General features: G+C 35.4%; 1 long non-coding RNA gene across 7 annotated transcripts; it reads right to left on the bottom strand.

The window, feature by feature from the left end:
- Nucleotides 1-11,096: 11,096 nt before the first annotated feature.
- Nucleotides 11,097-16,110, bottom strand: LOC113271543. 7 transcript variants are annotated; one of them, XR_003322189.1, is made up of 12 exons: nucleotides 15,742-16,110; nucleotides 15,470-15,553; nucleotides 15,183-15,247; nucleotides 14,736-14,819; nucleotides 14,081-14,136; nucleotides 13,586-13,677; nucleotides 12,889-12,987; nucleotides 12,680-12,801; nucleotides 12,498-12,606; nucleotides 12,124-12,208; nucleotides 11,799-11,892; nucleotides 11,097-11,705 (listed from the first exon to the last, which is right to left on the bottom strand). It is a non-coding gene; the product is annotated as an uncharacterized LOC113271543 (long non-coding RNA). The 7 variants fall into 7 exon arrangements; XR_003322188.1 differs by having other exon boundaries at nucleotides 12,498-12,590; XR_003322187.1 differs by having other exon boundaries at nucleotides 12,498-12,549.
- Nucleotides 16,111-19,394: the final 3,284 nt, after the last annotated feature.

Raw genomic sequence — 19,394 nt, 5'->3', positions numbered from 1 at the left:
GGGGGCAAATATAAGAAATATTACCCGAATGGATATTCCAGTGTTGTTAAAACACCACAAGTTTCCACAATATTATCGGATACAAGGATGTCCAGGTTCGGAATACCATAAACGTCTGTATCGGTATTGTGTTGTAAACGACATCAAGGTCATCTTCTTTACTTAATGCAATAATCTGCTGAGTTAACGAATCAATAACATCAATAAAAAAACAACATGGATATCACTAGGTTAACACATAGCTTTAAAGATATTGAAGCTTTTGATTTCTTTATCAAATTCCATAATAAGTGTCCCACTCCCACTACCAAAAATCAATGTAGTGTTTCGAAGAGACTCGCCCTAAAGTACACCTGGTTATAAAGTCAGTGTAGTGTTTTCCCATATACCATTGCTAAAGCTATTTTTGGCATATTTGATTCGCAACATTTGGATGTTCTAATGCCTACTAAATATAAGTTGTTTTTGGCACACAATAGCTCACAACCTTCTACTACATCCTGGATACATGTAACATGTCTATAAGTATGGCCTTTCATTTGATGAATATTCCTTTTTTGCTTTTCGTATTTTCATAAATCTCTGTGTAGTATACATATCTAAGCTCAAAATAGAATTCACTATACCGCAAGAACTGAACTCTCTTCCATTCTCCTTCAAACACTCTGGTAGTGAACCCGTTCCGAACGACGAGTAATTTATCATTTTTAGAGACTTGTCAATAAAATGATTTACCAAACCTTGGATGCTCCCATGTACTTGGAAGACGTCAAAACTAACATTAGACTCTTTGTGCTACCTTATTTTCCAGTGATGATTGGTGCAACCTTATTGGTGTCATCCTTAAGAATGAGATTTTTTTAATTGTCATCTTTAAGAAAATGAGCTTCTACGATGATTGGTGCAACCTTATTTTCGTGTGCATCAATACCATTTTTTCTGCTATATTGATCAATAGGGTCACTGGTAGGAGTTTCAAACCTACCAGAGGACTTAGGAAAGGAGATCCTCTATCTCCCTATTGCCCTTCATTAGCCACCTGCTCTTTGCAGATGACTGTCTGATTTTTACCAGGGCTTCCATTACCCAAAGTAACAATCTGCTGAAAGTGATTGATGATTATGGTAGGACGTCTGGGAAAATGATCAATTTCTTTAAGTCAGATATCTTTTTTCACCCCTCATGTTAGTAACAGCTTTGGTAGAGAGACAATCAAATCTAAAATTGATTGTATTAAAAATATGTTAGACTAGATGACCAAACTTTATCCCTAAAATCGATTGTTTGGAATGGTCAAACTTTATCCCCTCCAGGTAGAGGAATTATTGCAAAAGTTGTCTTAGAAACTATACATGTTTATAGTATGTCTACATTTATTCTCCCTAAAGGACTACTCCAGAGAGATACTACTATAATAAGAGATTTTTGGCGGGAAAAACATGATGGGAGGCCTGGAAAGGTTTTGATATAAAAAACTGGAAAAAACTGTGTAAATCTAAAGAGAAGGATGGTAATGGTCTGAAGGACCTTACCCACTATAATATGCCTCTTATTGCTAGAAATGGTTGGAGACTTTTCTACCAGCCAGACTCAATGTACTCTAAGAATATGAAAGGGAAATACTTTCCTAGTATTATCCATTTCCACGCCACATGTAATGCTAGATTCTCTTGGGCTTGGAAAGGGGAGTATAAGGGTCTAATGTTGATTAAAGATAACGGCATTTGGGAAATTGGAAATGGTAAAAATTTTCACGTTTGGAAAGACAAGTGGATCCCTGGCTTAGAGAGCAATCCAATTGGGAAGGCAGTGACAGTTGGCACTTCCTTGTCTCTCATCTCATGTTTAAAACTGGATGGAATATCCAAACCCTTCGACTTTACTTTGACTGGGAGGTTATAACAAAAATCCTTAGTATAAAACCTAACAGAGATAAGGAGGATACATTAAGATGGCTGGACAACCCCCAAGGACTCTTCACTAGTAAATTTCTATATGACATTTTAGATAAGAATAAATACCAAGAGAAAGACGTTTTAGCTGGAAAAATTTAGGATATGAATGTTATCCAAAGAATCAATTTCTTCACTTGAAAAATGCAGCAAAATATTTTTCCTTTTAGTGGGCACATTTATACATATTCCTCGTATTAACTTTGTTTGCGTGATGTGCATGACTCGTATTAAGACAGGAGAACATTTACTAATGTAATGCAACTTTACCAAAGAAGTCTGGGATCATTGTTCCATAAAATTGAATGAATCCACCCTAGACTTCACTTCTTTAGTTGACTGGTGCTCCTCTTGGATTTCCAGAAACCATCCTCAAACACATTGGGGGTGAGTGGGAGACTATTGAAGAAGCGGAGGTACAACAACCACACCCAATATTTCGATTAGCAATCTGTATGGACTAACTCCAATATACTTTCAAGAGAATCAACTAGACTCAATCTTAATAAAGTATATCAAAGAGTTATATCTCTCTCTCTTTCTTGATTCGATTCTTACTCAAGCAAATATAAATCTGCGAGTCTAATTGAATATAAGAGAAATCACTTGAACGGTATCAAAGACCATTGTTCAAGGATCAATCAATTTCAATCAACAACCAAAGGTCGGATTTCCAAATTGATTGATTCAAACGCACAACCTGTGATATTTCAATTATATAACAAAATATAATGCGGAAAAGAAATAACACAGACACCAGAAGTTTTGTTAAAGAGGAAACCGAAAATGCAGGAAAAACCCCGGGACCTAGTCCAGATTGAACACACACTGTATTAAGCCACTACAAACACTAGCCTGCTACAAACTAACTTCGGTCTGGACTGTAGTTGAAACCCAATCAATCTCACACTGATCCAAGGTACAGTTGCGCTCCTTATGTCTCTGATCCCAGCATGATATACTACGCACTTGATTCTCATAGCTGATCTCACCCGCAACTAAGAGTTGCTACGACCCAAAGTCGAAGATTTTAATAAATAAATCTGTATCACACAGAAAAGTCTAAGGTAATAGATAAATCTATCTACCACATAAATACCTACGAGTTTTGTTCTGTCTTTTGATAAATCAAGGTGAACATGAACCAATTGATAACCCAGACTTATATTCCCGAAGAACTGCCTAGTATTATCAATCACCTCACAATAATCTTAATCGACACGGCGAAAGAAGATATTGTGGAATCACAAACGATGAGACGAAGATGTTTGTGATTAGTTTTATATCTTGCCTATCGGAGATATCAATCTCAAGCCAATCGTTACGATTGTACTCAATACGATAGAAACAGTAAGATCAGATCACACAACTATAAGAAATTAGTATCGGTATGGCTTCACAATCCCAATGAAGTCTTCAAGTCGTTAACCTACAGGGTCTCAGTAGAAACCTAAGGTTAAAGGAGAATCGACTCTAGCTTATACAACTAGTATCACAAGGAGGTGTGGGGATTAGGTTTCCCAGTTGCTAGAGTTCTCCTTTATATAGTCTTTCAAATCAGGGTTTGCAATCAATGTTAGCTTAGTAACAAAGCATTCAATATTCATCGTTAGATGAAAACCTGATTAGATTCAAGCTAATATCTTTCAACTGTTAGATCGAAAACTTAGCTTGTTACACACAAATGAAATGCACTTTTTAGGTTTGTGTAACCGTACCCAAACATGTACATCCATTGGTTCAACAGTAGTTAACCAAATGGTTAGCCATATGAGCACTTTCATATTAACCATATTCTTCTTTACCATAACTAGTTCAAATGACTCAAATGAACTAGTTAGGGAGTTGTTCAATTGCTTAGATCTTATAAAATTATACAAGACACAATCAAAGCAAAAACGATTTGATTCACTCGAATCGATTCATAAACTTTATATCCACGTTTTGCAAACTTGCATTCCTTAATTAATATAAGTATATGTTCATGAATAATCGGTTTTAGAAAATAACCAACCTAAGTACGCGGACTAGGTACACATACTTAAGTACCCGGAAATAAGTTTGCAAATAGTTCACAAACTCCAGCATATTTTCTCGGGAAGAGAACCTCCGACAGTACGCGGACTCTGTTCCGGTTTTCCTGAGCAGCAAACTACGCATACTTTGGTTCAAAGAATAAGGACTTATACATGTATGTGTTACCACACAATGATTATATCCAACAATGGTTATATAATCTAAACTCTCATTTCAATCATTGAAACATTCTTAGAGGACGTTATATAGTTGTTATTCACAAACCATTTTTCATCAAAGCCATTTTCAAGTGATTGAAACATAACATGACTTTCGTCACTAGGTAAATATGAACTTGGCAAAAGCGAAAGCTTACCAACACATATTTCGATAAATAGATAAGCGAGATAAACTCCGCTCGAAATAGTAAATGTGTATAATCAAAGTCTATATAGCAAAACGACTTTTGTCTCAAGATAGGAGATATAGTAGATAGACTTTTGAGTGATGGATAAGTTCAAGTCTCCACATACCTTTTAGTCGATGAAGTTCCACCAGTTCCTTGAGTAGTTCTTCGTCTTGTATGATGATCGTCATGGAGTTCTTGAGCTCAACTACACTTTTTATCCTAGTCCGAGACTTAGCTATAGCAGACTAGAAATCAAGACTTATAGTTTTGATCATTAACATTGACAAACATGCTTGAGATAACAATGCATGCGAGTTCGACCGAGCAGTGCTCTAACAACTATAGATGCTAATTTGTGTTGGTTCGTCTAGAAAGCCAGATGTGATGTGGCTTTCCAGAAAATGCAACCAAATTCGAAAGCCACAAATACTATGAACCATCTGAACTTATTGGAGAGAATTATTACCACGATCAATAGTATTGAGAAAGAAGAATCACTAAAGATGACGATAATATTCCTAGTCTGAATGTAACCTTTGCTTATATGTCCAATTTTAATTCTCTTATGGGTCTAATAGATGTTGGTGTGACCATTACAGGACCCTCAGGAGACACAATTGGAATATCAACAAAAGGAGTTAGAGCTCAAAGCAAAGAGGAAGGTGGTTGCATAACAACTCAAGATGCTCTCCAGTGGGCTTCAAGGCTGAACTGCAGAATGTTCAATCTATTAGGCAACAACAGATACCTGAGTGGCACTCTGTAAGGTGGACAAAGAATGACAACTTGGATGACGAATTCTATAGTAGACAATCTATTAATTGTTTTAAGTTCTTTTGAAAAGGTCGGCTATAAGGATTTTCAGTCCAAAAACTTATCTGACCTTCGGCAACTCTCCTTAATTGGGGGCAAAAATCAAAGTCCTCAAATTTGGGAGGCATAAAGTATTCGTATGATTGGCTCCAACTAGTAATCTTCTTTTCGTTCATAGAAAAAAAAATGGTTGTGCTAGTCTTATTCAGTGGCGTACAACTAGATTTTATACTCAAAAAAGAAATTGGAAAATTCATCCAAATAACACAAGTATACCATTTTATTTTTTTAGAGAACCTAAGACAGATAGTGATTACTATTCAAGTCGATCAGTCAGTTTATTTTTATTTTATTTTATATAAAAACTTAGGCTGCCAAAGAAGCACCTAAGACTGATACAAAGGATTGGAATTGGATGGACCACTCGTCCTGCCAGCATTATTCTTACAAAATAGAGTTGTATTAAAAGTATCCATATTTTGAAGACGATGGATGATTTTGAGTTTTAATAAAACAAAAGATACTGGGTTGATATCAGTATTACTTCCCTCCTCTTCATTATTTGTTCTTTCATGGTAGTTTAGATGAAATCTTCTTTTGGAAGCTTTGTGGTAGAGAAACTTGAAACGAACTAAAATTTCCATGGATTCAGTTTGTATCTTTATATTAGTCTGCCGCATTTCTTTGGCCCATTGAAAAGCTAGGTCTGCGCCTTCTGTTGCTCCTCAAGATCCAGAGTACCCTGGATGTCCTATGGCGCCATTGTTGTTTCCTGCAAAGTCCAGCATAGTCAGTGCAGATTAGTATATCAAAGTTTCAGGATCCTGCAAAGTACATATTTTGATGATTCTTCCATAATCCGTTGAAGGATACTGATTCAGATTATATGGTATAATATTGTTTTCCATAGATGAATCAGTTTCCTCAGGAAATAGAGAAAAAACATTCATAATATGCTCTGACATGTTGTGAATTATATTGTGATTGCATAGATGTTGTTTAATACAGTTAGAAGTTTTTGCTGCATTTGGATGGATTTGTCAAAAAACTAGATCACATCTAGCTTTACAGATGTACCGGCAAGTAGTTACATAAATGTTACATTCATGGCTGGTCATCCCAGTTTGAAACCAGGAATTAAACCAGTCCATGAAGATAGTGGTGTTGTCAAACTGAGTATAATGAGGGCCAATGATTTCCTGCCAAACTAAAGTGGCAGCATGACTGTTTAGGAACATGTGTGTCATGGTTTCTTCATCCCCATTGTTGCATATGGTGCATATAGGATTAATGTAATGCAGATACTAGTTGTTTTAGCATTAGTGGGGAGAATCCCATTAGCACATTTCCAGGTGAAGATTGAACTAGATTTTCATCCCAGTTCCCATTTGGAAGACGTAGATATTCCACTGTTTCCATGTGGTTGAGACAGTTTAAAGGTTTATTGAGTCTTGTAGTGATGTTTGGAACCCAGAGATCATCCCAAATTTTAATTTTACTCTCATAGCCAATCCTCCAGACACAGTGTTGTTGGATGTTGTTAATGCATTCTAGAATTCCTTTCCATATCCAGAAGTCACCATGTTTTGACTTAATGTCCATGTTGAGGACATTTATGCCAATTAGGTATTTTGCATCCATAAGTTTGTACCATAGAGAATCTTTATCTTGCTCCAGTCTCCAGCAAATTTTGGTGATCATAGAGATGTTGAAGAGATCCATATTCATGAAGCCTAATCCTCCTATCTCTTTTGGTTTGCAGACTGCAATTCAAGCTTTTGGATAATAACCAGTTGGATTTTCTAAAAAAATTCCCCAGAAGAAGTCCCTTTGAAGTTTGTTGATGTCTTTGCAGGTTTGCTTTGGGATCTTGAAGAAGTTCATCTGGTAAATACAGGAAGATGAAGTGACAGATTTGATGAGCACTAACCTCCTGGTGATCATAATATTCGGGTCCATCATGAAGAATAGGCAAAGCTGCTGCATATACCGATTGTCCACGACTCTAGCTAGGACATACTGAAGAAAGGTGCCTGAAACCACGACAGTTAAAGCATTGTACATCATCATTAGGAAATGTTGCACTTTTGGAAAAACTCTTTTTCCTGTCTCTCAATATTTTTCTAAATTGTCGTGGAGTAATATCCTTAGCATCTGGCGAACCAGATTTATACTTAGAGGATTCAGAATTTTTTGCAGCTTTAAAAGAAATCACTTCTTTTCTAGACCGGTGTTCATTATCAAAGATCTTTAACTTTCCAACAAGAGTATTTCTGGAGAGTGTAGAAAGACCATTTGCTTCTTCAATGACATGTTTCTTAGACTCGTATCTTGATGGTAGAGACCTGAGAATTTTGCACACAATAACTTTCTTCGGAATAGTTCTTCCTAATGAATATGAGGAGTTAACTATTTGAGAACGTCTTTTGTTAAACTCATCAAAGGTTTCATCATCAGACATGCGAAGGTTTTCTCAGTCATAAGCTAGATTTTGAAGCCTTGCTTCTTTCTCTGTGGCATTCCCTTCGAATACGGTTTCTAAGATATCCCAAGCATTTTTAAACTTTGTGCAAGTAGTCACATGATGCTAGAGATCCGAAGTAATGGCATGGATGATAGGCTAGGGGTGTACATCGGGAGGGGAAGGCCATCCCAAGCCCGGTTATAACACAGGCTGGGCTGTACGGGTTTGTGTCCTTACTACCCATTAAGGTTAACAGGCCAGGACGGACCGGGCAATAGTAAAAATTTAATGCCCATGGCCCGTCCATACCCGTGAAACAATACAGGCAAGGCTAGGTCGGGTCGGACAGACCTCGGGACCAAGAAATAATTCAAAAAATTTAAAAGTATATAGGTTTGTTTTTTTTTGCTTGATGAATGATGATATATATGTGTAACTCGTTCAAATGATAGTTCAAGCAATTCATATTCATTACTGTGAAATGTAATTCAAAGTTTTATCAAATCCCAATAAATTGTCCAAATTTGAAATTTAAGTTCTTGAGAGATCCATCATACTAGTATAAAACTTTATTTCAGGTTATCGACAATCAGGTAGGCCGGATAACTAAACAGGCTACCGGGCATGCTAACAGGTCGGGCTCCAATATTTGAACAAAAACCCGGGTCCGCCTAATTATAATTATCGGGCAAGCCCATGACAGACTATCGGGCGGCCATGGGCTCCTTCGGACCCGGGCGGTACATGGAAGGACGCAGGCTTCCGGCCTTTTTGTACACCCCTAAATGATAGCATTTAATCCTTCAGAATTTTGCTTTGCAGCAAGAATCTCAAAATCATCATAATCACTGATATCCTTTGCAACAGTTACACTACTGTAACTAGTGGAGGATTATAGCCATTAACAATACGAACCCATGATTGAAAATCTCGCGCTTGTATAAAAGCACGCATAAAATTTTTTTACCATAAATAGTTCGTGCCATCGAAGGCTGGAGGTACGTTTATAGAGATAGCACTTCTATCCATATCAGATCGCTACAAACACAGACTTATAAGGTCTTTAATGTGTTTGCCTGCTCTGATACCAATTGGAAATGCGGGGGTCTAACAACCACACCCAACAATTCGTTTGGCAATCTGAGAGGACTTACTTAAATATACTTTCAAGAGAATCAACTAGATAGTCAGACTCGATCTATAGGAAAGTATATCAAAGAGATATATCTCTATTTCAACACAATCATAGTTAAACATAAACAAGTCCGTAAACTTGATTTTAGTGTGAATCTCTTGAACCAAAATCTTTTGTGTTAATCACAACCTATTCAATATCTACCGTGTATAAACCTCTTTAAGCAACAATTACTAAAGGAATATTTCAACACAATGTCCACTTGAAACAGGGTTAGTCCGGACTGGTCTAACAATGTGAAAATAAAAAAATCAATTGCTCAAGATCAATCAAGCCTTATCCAACAAACAAGGTCGGATTTAACAACTATGATTGATTAACGTACATCCTGTATTATTTCAATTATATAAATAAAATATAATGCAGAAAAGAAATAACACAAACACCAGAAATTTTGTTAACGAGGAAACCGCAAATGCAGGAAAAACCCCGGGACCTAGTCCAGAATAACCACACTGATTATAAGTTGTTACACCAATTTCCTACTACCTATTCGGACTAGATGTAATACATGCTTCAGCACTAATAGAACTCCTAGCAGAACACCGATCCTCTTTAGGAATTCTTCTCATATAACTTCTAGCAGAACAAAAATTCTCTTTAGAAGTTATTCACGAAAATCTTCTGGCAGAACAAAATTCTCTTCAAAAGATACAACAACACGGTTGATATTTTTCGATCTTTTGTTTTCACAAAACACCTAATCGATTTCCCTTTAGATGTAAATCAAGGTTTTGGAAATCTTATGTTTGTTCTGAGAAAAACAATTACTAGGTAAAAGTAATACCAAAACAAACTTGTAGATTAGGGATTATTATACTCTTCAAAAATGGAAGAGAAACCTAATTATTCTACCACAAGAACAACTAGAATAAATCTAGAGATATCTTGTTTAAAACTTCTTAAGGATTTTTATGAGATGCCTTAATCAAAGTTTATTTTTATAGCTTCCGATTTCGACTAACAAGTGTTGGTATACGATCGGAAACTGAAATCTATCAAAACCTAGGGTTTATGATCAAAAAATCTTGAATGGTCTTATATTAGAAGAGAAGACCTTAGAATAGACAAGAGGTGAAAAACCTAGATTACAAGTTGTATGATCAATCACGAATATTAAATCCAACCCGGATTTGTGATCCCCAATACAAAGACTTTTATCTCACTCTTGTTCACGAAGAACAGAAGACATGGAAAACAACCTTATGAGCTTACACCAATTTTCCAGAGGGGATGAAAAATGTCTAGCACTCATGAACTCTTTATTTATAGTGAAAGGTAACTTGGAAGCTGCGAAAGCTATTTTCCTTTTTCAAGACTCTCCTAATTTTGTGAGTCTTTCCTAAGTTACAACTCTTGCCAAAATAATTAAATAATTAATTAATTAGCAAATATTGTATTTATGTGAATAAATCACATTTTAACTTACCTAAGGAATCACAGACACTTTAATATGGTAATCAAATATGTTTGGAGTAATAGCTATCTTGCCTAGATAAGGAAACATCACAACATGACCAAAAATGGCTTCAAGTCACGTCATTGGGCTCAAATCCGTGAACCGTTACAAACAGTTCGTGGATTGTTTCCTACTAACAAACTGTAACAGTTTCAGCAACACTTATAACTGTTACTTTAATAAACCACTCATAACTTCATCGTTATAACTCGGAATTGAGTGATTCTTGGCTCGTTGAATAGTTAACTATATTTTTGATTTGGTAAAGCTCGGCTTTGCCTTGTCTCGCCCCGTCCCCATCGTGAACAGGAAGACCTACACATCCATTAATCAGTAGATTGTTCTATACTTGTTCTGCACATGATGATGATGGATTTTGTTTTAGCTCACTGATCTTGTTCGCCCAAAACAAATACATAAGAATTAGAAAATTTCCTACTTAAAAGCATAACAGATACATAAGAATTAGAAAATTTCCTACTTAGAAAATACCTTCAAAATCTCTATTAGAGATTCATAAACCTAATTAGCTATACAAACCTCATGTTTTTTTATTTTAACCATATTTTTTGTTTTGGTGCATTTTTGATTTGGTGTGGCTCGGCTTCGCCTCGTCCTAATACATACTTAGGATTTTTTAATTTTGTGTGGCTCAGCTTCGCCTCGCCCCCGTTAAATGTATATGCAGATGAGCCTATTCAAATAAATCATGATGGAGGTGTCTTTTGCCCGTTAGTCACTACATAAATATCAAAATCGAAAGTGATCTGAATTTCAAATTAAACAGCTTTCACGGAATTGCTGGATTACATTCACAAAAATTAAAAACATGAGTTACACTGATGAATCAATGCAATACATGAGTTGCAGGTCTGATAATATCCCATACAATTCATACTAACATTGGTCAATGATACACGAATCAAATTACTTAACCACTTGTTACACTAATTAACTGTTTCGTACCACATAACGTCCTCAAAATAAAGATAATAACCTTCCGGTCAAAAAGGTACAAGATGTCATGAATAAAGATAATAAGCATTTAATACATTTTCGGCATCAAGAGAATGATCCCCCCTGCTTCACTCAGTAGGTGAGCCTCATTAGTAAAGAGTATTACATTTCCTCACTTCTCATTTATCATCGACCACAGCTATTAGCCTTTTTTCGAATTCTCCATGATAAGTTGTTCTTCGAAATCTCCAGGATAAGTCAGTTCCAATGTTAAGCGATGCCATATCAATCGAAATAATCCAGAAATAACTGAATCTAATGTCCTTTTCAAGACTGGTAACATAAAGTGATAACAACAATCAAGCGGCAATGACATTTTAACCTTTCAAGTACTCGAAATTTATATAGTGTGCTCAGTTTAAGGAATAGATTGTGCTATTCTGAAATGATGGGTAAAGGACACAATTAAGTTGCCTCTCTAGTAAATTGATAAAGGATTTTTTAATCAAAAAGAAGAAGAAAAGATAATGTACCTTGTGAAAATAGGACTGTGGAATAGGAGATATACATAAAATCTCAAATAGGACTGTGGAAGCCACATCCATGACAAACCAACTTGTCAGGTACCTGCAGAAGCATATGTAGACATTTTAAGATCAATTCTACATAGGTTATTTGAGTACTTAAACACTGCCGTGATTTGTAGTATTTGAGTATCTTCTCTTAGAGTGCGTCAGTGAATAGTTGATTCCCACTTGACATATATGTATAATACAATGAATTCATAGAACCTTGGGAATTCATTGAGATACTTTTTATTTGGAACAAAAAAATCACGCATTATTGATTGGAACTTACCGTTGTTAGTAATTCATATCGCTACCCAAGAACTTGATGCATCAGTGCTTAGTTTTGTTTTTGGATAATCTTTTATGCCGATCTCCTGCAGTAAGAGGTATACATAAAAAAATTATATATGCAGTAAATACCTTGTAAAGGTTGCCAAGCGACCTAAAAGCCTTTGAAGCACATGTCACATTAGTTGGATTTATTCATATTATCTTGATAAAAAAGAATTAATATTCACATTTATATTTATATTTATATTTATGTATAAAAAGTACGAAAACAAAAAAAATGGGTGAATACAAAAATCAAGAGAGAGATATATGATGTCCATCTATGGAGCCTGAGATGAAAAAGAGCAATGTAAGATGGCAACAAACTCTCACCGTTTCCATTTAATAAACCAGCTAATAGCTTCCAAGGAACCCCCCATATTTACTGTTGTAAACGGTTGCTGTCAAACGGTTGGATTTCTAACACTACAACTCCTTGTTGCTGTCAAACGGTTTTTGGCTAATAGAATAAAACATAAAATTAAAACCAATAATGCGAAGGGGGTAGGGAGTACCTCCTTTGCAGCAAGTATACCATCTTTCTATCAGGGTCTGCTTGAGATAAGAATTTTCCAACTAATGTTATACATTTTGAAAAAGAATTTAGACACTGACAATCGTCACCCCAAAAAGGAACCTGATGCATACAAACATAAAAACAAGTTTATTTTGGTTACAGAGATACATTAACAGATCTTATTTTGGTCACTAATTCAGAACTCACGTTTGTTGGTATGTCAGAAATGATGTGTTTCAGTTTTGTGCGAGTATGCATGAGCTGTATCAACCTATCGAATCTGAATTTTCATATAGTATGATACATCTACACAACAAAACCCAAGCAACAACAATTAATAAAATGTAAAAAGAAATTAACCCACTATATTTAAAAGGTTGGAATGATAAACATATCGGTAGAAAACTCAAGGTATGCATCATATAATCATAGTTTGCAGATTTATATAAAATTGATGACAACTAATAAAATTGCTTTCTGCACCACCAAAGACTTCTTGTTTCCCTCAATTTAACCATTCCAGAAACATAAACTGCTGGACCAGCACTATATGATTGTGTTGCACCTCTACAACAACTGAAATTTGATTTTTTGCAGGCTACATGACAGGAAATATTAGGGACCTCCTCATTTTTTTCAGGCTACATGACAGGAGAATACCAATGCCAAAAGTTGTGAGTTCAACAACTTATAGTTACCGTATCCAGTTTATCATAAGCAAATAGTTGTGAACGAAGTCATTTAAATGGATTCCATTAATCAACTCAGGAAGTTCTGAAGTGCTTACACACACAAAATATAAATAACAATCAAATATCAAACACCAAATGTAAGGCTCACAAATTTTCTTGAATTTATCCTCACCCAATATCCAATACCCTATAGAATGTATTCACAGACTTACTTTCATAGAACTGATTGCCATGTACTCGCAGACTTACTTCCAAAGAGTTTCATCCCAAACTCAAGGTCAACATTAGTTTTGTTGTGTCCATTCTAGACAAAAGAGAAAGACAAATGTGAATCATTAGTTTCAGGCATTTTTTTTCACATACTCACCACAATTTAATTGTATGTTTCCTACTACTGTATCTCTTTTAGTTTCATGATACTGACAGATAATAAATTTTTAAACGTTACAAAATATAACAATATGTACATGGAAGGAGCATATCTAAACCGGACTTGAAACTACTGATTCAGGCTCGCACCAGGATCTGTTTTTTCCATGGTAAGGTGTGATAAAAACAGAAAGGGCATAATATTGTGGTTTAATTTAATTCTAAGAAGAAGAGTATGATCAACAAACCACGATTTCTCAAAAAAAATATGATCAATAAATAATCAGAAGAAGCAAAACAAATCTAAGAATATAATTCTAGGGTTTCTCTTTATATACCTTTTTCTTCTATTCCTCGTCATCATCTTTCTGATCATGCTTTTCTTCCTAAAACCCTGAAACAAAACACCGAAAACACAAAAAGGTATATTAGCTACAAAAGAGTTGTGAAAGTAGAACAAAAATTAATTAGGGTTTACAATCTTAAAAACCATAATGGAAGATTAATTGAATCTAGAAGAATAAGCATAAAAAAAGCCTACCTGCAAGCTTCCCTGTAGAATGAAACTTAAAAAAAAAAAACCTACAGAGAGACGTAATAATGGACATGAAGAACAGAGATAAGAAGAAAATAGAATTAGGTTGCAATGTTTTTTTCTTTCTTCTTGTTTTGTTTTTCTTTTTGTTTCCGTGAAGAAAGCATCATAAATTGTTTATAAGAAGAAAATCATAATCAGTTTGTGAGAAGAAAAAAAACACTAATAATACCTTGATTGGAAGAGAGACGGAAATAAGAGGAAAATCATAATCAGTACGTAAATAGACCAATAAGGAATTCATGGCTAATTAAATTAGGAATTCATAACTAACAATAAAAAATAAACTAAACTGACCTAGTCCATGGAACCCAATCAAATTATAGTTAGTCTGTAGAGCATTGCCATCATATGCTATTTATTACTTGAATTTTGAGCATCGATATCATCCGACTTACCAAAACATTTTTGGTCCAGACTTCTTTCTGTTTTCTCTCGCCATTCTTCAACTTCTTCTTCCTCCTTTAGCTGTGGAATTAAACCTAAACCCAAAAACCACAAATGGCAATCAACAATTCCGTCAGAGATAATCAACTCAAATTTACATGCCTATGATGGCATGTTATAGATGATCACACAATGTTTTGATAGCAATTGAGCATGTTTATCCAAGTAATCCATGCTTATATAAGCTTAAGCGGCAGCAACAAAACATTCAAGAGTGTTCATTAGAATTCAAAAGTTGTTAGGTCCGTGCTTAAAAAAACATCTGTCAGTATCTATTTGTAGCCCTAAAACAGAATACAACTATCAGTACATATTAGTAGCCCTAAAACAGAACACCACATAATCGAAATGCATTACAACATTATAGCAAGAGACGTAAACTGGAGTTTTAACCTTACCAGAAAGCAAGAGACTCACTGCAAGTTAATCCATAAAACCCCCAAATCACACTTGATTGCATCACCTACATATTTAACGGGAAAACAAAAAAAACCGAACAATCAGTGCCAAAAGAAAAGAAAAAGCATGAAACAGGTGGAAGCTCAGAATCATCTTCCTCTTCTTTGAATATATCAAAATTATCAAAACAGAAAGCGAATCAATCAAAAGTATTGCAATAGGATAAGAAAAACAAAACAAAATCTAAAGAAGCAACAGAAACCAAGCTGCTGCTGAAATTTCATACCTACAGCAGAGGAAGCAACACCCAAATTAATCTTCCATCTTCTTGCAATAGCATGGAATTTTACCTTCCAACACCCAAGCGAAACTGAAAATTACATTCAAATGAATCAAACAGTTATCTAAAATCAAAATAGAAAATCAAATGAGAACCCATTAAAATCCTTTTGCATGATACTGCAAATTAGATCAATCATAAACCCTAAATTTTGAAAAACCAATTACTAATCACGGAACCAATTAGATTGAAAAGAGAATCAGTTAAAATATCAATACCTCGTAAAATTAATTAACAAATGGCATTAATCTCTGCAACAAACAAAAATAAAGTTGATCAGATTAGACAGCGAAAGAACCAAAAAAAAAAAAAAAAACCTAGGGCTCCGAGAAGAGAAACGGGAGAGATTCTTTCGCGAGCTCAAGTTGAATAAACAACAACCAAGAATGAGAAAGGAGATCCACAGAGGAAGAAAGTGGAAGAGAAGATTGAAAGTTAGGTTTATGGATTTTCAGGTGAATAGGGTTTAGGGAGATTCACAGAGGAAGAAAGTGGAAGAGAAGATGGAAAGTTAGGCTTCTGGATTTCCCGCTGAACAAGGTTTAGGTTTTCTTTTGTTTGCGGCAGTTTTTTTCTTTTTCCTCTCTTTTTCCACGGGATATTTGACGGAAATTTGGCTTAGGATTATAGTTATAACTCGGAATTGAGTGATTTTTGACTCGTTGAATTCGTAATATCATGCACTATAACATGAGAACCTTTCCAGGAATAAAGGTTATTGTAAGTCGTGGCTCAAATAACCTCGAGTATATATACATAAATGTACATTAACCGTCATAGGAATTGTTCCATAGAGTGAACATTTATTTTCATAGATTAGAAAGGTAGAATTGAACAAGAATCCAAATGAAATCAATCACCACATACATTTATTGATGAAGTCCTTGTTGATGGTTTCTTGTAGTCTTCACTCTTCATCCTTGAAGGATAGCTTCGATTCTTCTTCTTAGACCTATTCTAGTCCGAAACTATCTTTAGTATACTAAATCAAGAATGCGTTTTGGCAACTAAATTTTACAACTAGCTTGAAATCCCAACGCTAGTGGGTTCAACCGAGCAATGCTCTAACAATCTCCCCCTTTGTCAACTTTAGTTACAAAACTATTTTACATATGGATTGTACTTGTTAAAAGCATTACAACTCCAAAATCCGACATGCTTGATTTCCTTCGTTCTTCAAATAAACGTGTGCTCATCCTGTACTTGTTGAAGATCCGTCATAGTATTATCACACAACATCAAAATTCAATTGTATCACAACTTTGACAATAATACTACGGTGATATGTATCACTCCCCCTTAGCCAATACTTCATCTCACAATGAAAACCACTCCCCCTTACATAATCATCCGTAAACCATATGTATATATAGTGTGAACTACAAAGTAATTCTCCCCCTTTTGTCAATATAAATTGGCAAAGGTACGAAAACTAGTGGGATCCAAATGAAATTTTCATAGAGATACTTCTTGACCAAAAGAAAACATAACAACTCTACTTTAGATGATATCACAGAGTCGAAACTTAGTGACTTCATCAAGGAGTATTAAGATACAAGTTAACCCCTACACGTTCCACAACCGCTTCTCCCCTCAAATATATAGCAATTAAGCACAAGTTCAATAAGAACTCTCCCCCATAAAATGTCATTACCTAAAGAACAACAAGAGTGACCTTACTCCATAGAGAAGGATTTATATATTGGATTTCATTCAAAAATGTCATCGCTTCATCAACAGTTTTACTCTCAAACCCACCTGTGCATAAGGACTCACCCATGGTTGTTGTTGAATAATCTAAACCTTCGTAGAGGATATGAACTAACCTAACCATCTCTAAACCATGATGAGGACATTGAGATATTAAGTCATTGAACCTTTTTAAATACCTATATAAAGATTCTCCCTCTTGTTGAGCAAAAGTACATATTTGTGTCCTAATAGACGATGTTTTGTGCCTTGGGAAAAACTTATGTATAAAGGCAGATGTAAGTTGGTCATAGGTTTCAATTGACTCAGAAGCCAAACTATACAACCAAGATTTGGCTTTATCTTTTAAGGAAAACGGGAATAACCTAAGTTTCAACGCATCATCACTAAGGTTTTTTATTTTCAGAGTACTACAAACTTCCTCAAATTCCCTAACATGAAAATAGGGGTTCTCATTCTCTTTTCCTAAAAAGATTGGGAGCATCTGAAGTCCCAGGTTTGAATTCATAATTTTCCTCGGTTTCAGCTAACTTGATACAAGACGGACGAGAGGTCCTAGTTGGGTTTAATAAAGTTTTCAAAGTTGTCATTTCTGGCACTACCAAAGGACTAGGAGTACTTTCTTCACTAATGTCAAAGCTGAAATTTCCATAGACAGGGCTCTCAAAAGAAGAGTCTTCGAGCTCCCCACCTTCACAAGAAGATCTACTAGGTCTATCACTAATCAAACGACCTAGAGTGTTTCTTTTCCAAGCCCGCTCTCTAATAACCTCGGGCATACACTAGAAAAACAAAAGAAAAAGAAAGAAATCCTAAAAGGAAGGGAAGTTCTATGCAAACACAAATAAGGCTGACTCCACCACAGCAAACCTACTGATTTCTATCAAACAAAAAGCATGATGGCTCCACTTAGATTGTTTCTTGACCAACTTCTAATCCTTCGAAAGATAATTCGTTACAATTTAAGCAAACCCCTCTGGAATCAATCCGAGTTAAAGTAAGTTAAATCGACATGAGGGAAGCTCAGTGGAGCTTTGATACCCAAGGCCTTACCGGCGTTACAAGGCGGCGTATTCAACTCACAAAAACCATCATGAACTTTGAAGCATGCTTAAAAGAGTAACCAATATTTTTCGAATGACTTTCCTATTAAGCTCGTTACCCTATAGGTCTCGTTCTAGTCAAATTTTAGGCTTAGGTTCGCGTTTGGTTTCGTTTTCCTAAGGCGGGCAAGAAGGGAACGGTGATGAAATCCTAACTCTTATCTTGTATGGCCAGTCCTTTCCCTTTACTAGGACATTAAAGAAGCCGTTTTCAAATCCTCATCATATATGCAAACGAAGGAATACAATAACTCGCTGACAGGGGATTCGCGAGTGTTTCGGCAAACTTACCTCCTGTACCAGACGGGGGATGAACCGCTGAAGTCGACTCGGGCCACGACTCCTATGTCATGTACGAACACGAGGGGCCGAGGCGATATCGTAATCGTCGTCCTTCTCTGCAAACAATTTATATTTAAACTACTCTTCCGTAGGGTTTAAAAAAAAAAGTCCCAAAGTCCACAATCCAAAGTCCAAAAATAAAGTGCAGAAGAAAGAGATAATCTAAAAATAAATGTCTCTCTCTCTCTCTTTTTATTAATTTTTATTCTTCTTTCTTTCGCTCCTTTCGCTTTGCTTTTACTCCAAATCTTTAAGTATTCACCAAAAGCTTTGACAAATTTTTCTTTCGCTCCAAACTCCAAAATCTGTAAGGAAAAGACAAAAACCCAAAAATGTAAAGAAGAACAAATAAAATAAAAATGAAAAACAAATAAAAATCTAAAAAAATAATCTAAAAACTCTAGCCTAAAGACAAGTCCCCGGCAGCGGCGCCAAAAATTGATGGTATTTTTACAGTGGTTGTAGAAGTGGTAAGTAGTGGTTCGTTCAAGACTTGTGAAAGCAATAGATTTTAGACTTAATTTTAAAGCAAAGAAAATAAAGCAAATAAATGTTGATATGTTGTGAAAATTATGGAGAGGCTGGAGCTAGGATTTAACCATTTATCAATACTTATGTGGTTCTAAATTAATTTATATCATGCAATTTAAACAATTGAATCGATTCTAAAATTGCCAAAATCAGATTCCCCAAATATCAAATGTTAGTCGCAAGTA

This window comes from Papaver somniferum, chromosome 4 (assembly GCF_003573695.1).
Source record: "Papaver somniferum cultivar HN1 chromosome 4, ASM357369v1, whole genome shotgun sequence".
Classification (NCBI taxonomy): Eukaryota; Viridiplantae; Streptophyta; class Magnoliopsida; order Ranunculales; family Papaveraceae; genus Papaver; species Papaver somniferum.
Note: the sequence above shows the minus strand (reverse complement) of the source record. Positions and strands in the feature narration are given on the sequence as shown.